This window comes from Uranotaenia lowii, chromosome 3 (genome assembly GCF_029784155.1).
Source record: "Uranotaenia lowii strain MFRU-FL chromosome 3, ASM2978415v1, whole genome shotgun sequence".
NCBI lineage: Eukaryota > Metazoa > Arthropoda > Insecta > Diptera > Culicidae > Uranotaenia > Uranotaenia lowii.
The window spans coordinates 202,906,817-202,910,834 of record NC_073693.1 but is presented as its reverse complement, the minus strand read 5'-3'; the positions used below and the strand labels follow the sequence as shown (position 1 = coordinate 202,910,834).

The 4,018-nt window shown below is 34.7% G+C and overlaps 1 long non-coding RNA gene across 1 annotated transcript; it reads right to left on the bottom strand.

Moving 5' to 3' along the window:
* Nucleotides 1-269: 269 nt before the first annotated feature.
* LOC129758760 (uncharacterized) lies at nt 270-1,021 on the bottom strand. Its single transcript, XR_008740062.1, has 3 exons — nt 688-1,021; nt 521-621; nt 270-455 (listed from the first exon to the last, which is right to left on the bottom strand). It is a non-coding gene; the product is annotated as an uncharacterized LOC129758760 (long non-coding RNA).
* Between the last annotated feature and the right edge of the window lie 2,997 nt (nt 1,022-4,018).

The following is a 4,018-nucleotide window of genomic DNA, read 5'->3' as shown; positions in this document are numbered from 1 at the left end:
AGGTACCGACTCGGCAATAATTTAACCAAAAATTTGCATCCAGTGGGACAAGCAAGAACAATTGCTTAAAATTGAAACGATTTTAAAATTTTTGAGCTTTTAAAATGTTTTTAGGGAAAAATATGAAATTTGAAATCTGATTCTGAGTATTTCGGAATAATTCATAAAAGAGCCAGTACTGCGAATTGAATGGTCAAATATATAAATTTATTTGTAGATTTTACATCACCCTTTTCGGTGCATAATATGACTATAAGGTAGCCGACAAAAATTATTAAAAATTTAATTTGCTTCCCGGATTGCCTGTTGCAAATTTCAGAGAGCTGCCACATTTCAGACAGCTGCGTTGAATCATCCAGCATCATGGGCAGTTACTTCGCAAGGCGGCATATTGGAAACCATCTATCATGTTCCGCTTGTGGCAGATTTCCGCAGCTGCTCGGTGTAGTTTCCAGCTGGAAATTCGAACACTTTTAGTATTTTTGTTTATGTTGCTCTGAAGTTCCTTCACTGTACTTACGGTTTTCCGTGGCGATTGGACATTTCCGGATGTTGGTGCGAAATTGTCTCTACGATTACATTTTCCGACAACACGTAGCCTCAGAAATGAGCACCGCCTCACTGCAAAATGGAAAGCAAGCACAATTGGTACAAAAAGTTGAAAACTTTCCTTCCTCGGTTGCTTACTACTGCTTTTCCACAGCGGCCTTGTGGTGGCTACGGTGTAGGAAAATAACTTGCGGTTAGTTTTTTTACTCCAATCAGTCAGCTTACCGGCTCATCCGCTGCAAATTTCGGCTCCAAATCCGGCCTGGACGACTTGCTAACACCTTAAAATTGGATTGTGGTATTTTCCGAAACTAAATTCGCAGTTGTTCATTAAAAAACTAATTTTAAAATTCGGAAACGCGAGCAAAACAAAACAAACCGAGCTAGTTGACACATGAGCTCACTCAGTCACTCACCTACGAATGAACCTCTGTCACTTTACCCACATCGACTACGGGAATAAGGTGACAAATCTCACGGTGACTCCGAGGTGAGGTGACAATCATCACGTCACGCGCGGTGCAGAATAAGGGCCTTTAAGTGCTCCTGATATACACAGAAAAAAAATCTGAATCCTTAACGACACTGAAATTGAATACCTTTATTATTACATGACATGGAACGCGATTCATTGATGTAAATTTACAAAATAAAAACTGTTGAATCCAAAACAGCACTGAATTCATATCTCTCTTTTAACGTTCTATTAAAATTAAATTTTTTCATCTAATTAATTCGATATTTTAGTCGGAATCTTCAAAATAACTCCCCCAGTTTGAAAGTGTTTGTTAGATATATGATAATTTTTTCAAGGTTCGTTTCAGCAAGTTTTCTAAATTTTCGTGTTTTTCTGAAAAAAAGAGCTCCTGATGCAGACTTGAACTTTATCAATTCTGGTCTAGTGTATAATAATTCCAGTTATAAGATAGATAAACTCAAATCTTAGTTTTCGAGATGTGTATTCAATAGAAAACGATTTCAACGTATGAATACACATCAGAACTATGATGTCGGCGCATTAAGAAATTTGTTAAATTCCTTTCACTTATTTCTTCATTCAGATTTTTAAGTTCTATTTTTTCCAGGTATTCGCAAAGAAAGTGCAAAATCGTAGACATTTTTCAATTAATTAACGCTGTAAAAGTTAACTACCAAGACCTAACGTATTCAAATTTCACAGTTGTGAAACGTTTATTTAATTTGAAAACTTTTTTTTATATTCAAAAGTCTCAATTTTTCAAATATTCCCGACTTTTCCAGGCATTTTAATCATTAATATGGAATCCCGACCTTTTTCTGCTCTTCACAAATGGTTAACTATCCTGGAATAAACGACTATAGATCTTAAAGTTTCTGAGAGAAAGTTTCATCATGATGAAATGAATGAATTTTAGGATTTAATAGGTTTATATATCTATGGGGGAATATAATCCATAATTAATTTTCCCGGTTTTGATTTGAAATACCCGGTTTTTTCCCGGTTTTCCCGGTCTCATTTTAAATTCCCGTTTTTCCGATTTTCCCGGTTCGTTGGCCACCCTGTAATACATATTGGCAGATTTCGCAAAATGGAATCAATTGAAAAAAAAGTTACAAAAGTAAACAAACTGACTAAATTGACAGCATTGACCTGGACGACTTGCTAACACCTTAAAATTGGATTGTGGTATTTTCCGAAACTAAATTCGCAGTTGTTCATTAAAAAACTAATTTTAAAATTCGGAAACGCGAGCAAAACAAAACAAACCGAGCTAGTTGACACATGAGCTCACTCAGTCACTCACCTACGAATGAACCTCTGTCACTTTACCCACATCGACTACGGGAATAAGGTGACAAATCTCACGGTGACTCCGAGGTGAGGTGACAATCATCACGTCACGCGCGGCGCAGAATAAGGGCCTTTAAGTGCTCCTGATATACACAGAAAAAAAATCTGAATCCTTAACGACACTGAAATTGAATACCTTTATTATTACATGACATGGAACGCGATTCATTGATGTAAATTTACAAAATAAAAACTGTTGAATCCTTAACAGCACTGAATTCTAATGGCATAAATATTACTTGACACGAAACGCGATTATTTGATGGAAATTTACATCACATATGATGTAAATAAAAAGAAGCATCACATACGACGGAATTTTCAGTGCGAATTAAATATTACACGTCTTAATATTTTACATGTCTTTCAAATTTTACACGTCTGTTGAAGATTGCAGACGTGTAATATTCAACTCGCACTGAAAATTCCATCATATGTGATGCTTCTTTTTCGTTACACCATATGTGATGTAATTTTACAATTTTTTTTGGTCACACGAAATTCTCAACAACACTGAATTGGAAATTTTCTCAAAATTACAAGACATGAAATATTACAATACACTGAAAGTGATAATGTCATGTAAAATTATAAACTGTGAAGAACAAGACCAGAAAAATGTGACAAAAACTGTTAAGTCAAGTCGTGCGCCAAAGTATTTTCCCCGCGCGCGAGTAAGTTAATCGGTGTTGATGGTTCCCGGAGATATCCGAAAAGCAGGGATGCGGTTCTGGAAGCGGATCCACGGTGTTCAACATTGGATCCGGTACTTCGCGGAAAAAATAAAAGATATAAAATATAATGTGTGTTAAAAAAAATTTTGCCGCTTAATAAAATGAATCATATTAATTATAGATGAGTTTTATTTTTATTAAGAGACGTGAAAATTCCAGTATTGAATCATATTGACAATAAATGAAACAAAACAAATTCCAATTGGAAAGTTTTTCTTTCAGCATTCAGTGATTTTATAATTTACATCATTTTTATTTTACACGTTGCTAAATTTTACATCATTTTTTATTTTACACGTTTCAAAATTTTACTGGCGTGTAATTTCCAACTAGCACTGAATATTCCGTCATATATGATGCTTCTTTTTATTTACATCATATGTGATGTAATTTTACAGATTTTTTTGGTAGCGTGTAGCTATGCCTTTGAACGACTCATTTCCGAATAGTTTTCCGACTTTTTTACTTTGTGCCCGATGTGCAAACTAACTTGAAATATAAAACGGCACAAGTTTAATATTTGCATTCTTTTTTAAATCAAACAGAAGATATAATTTTACACTGTTTGTGATATAAATTTCATTGACCAGTTGATTGCATGACGCAATGTAAAATTAAATGAAAACCGTTAATTTTTATTCAATTTCGGAAAAAAGACTAATATTACATCGAAAGAAGTTTAAAATTACATGTTGAAACTAACGGTTTTGGAACGCAATTAGTATTCCAATCAGCAGAGTAAAACCGACCGACCCGTCGGCGAAACCAAAACAGTTTGTTTTGGTTCCGCATGCTTTGAGTCAATTCGCAATTGAAACAATAGCGGTGATGATTGATAATGACAGCTGAAGATGGTAAACACGGTACAAATGTTTACATCATCACACTGTGAAGCCAAACGATA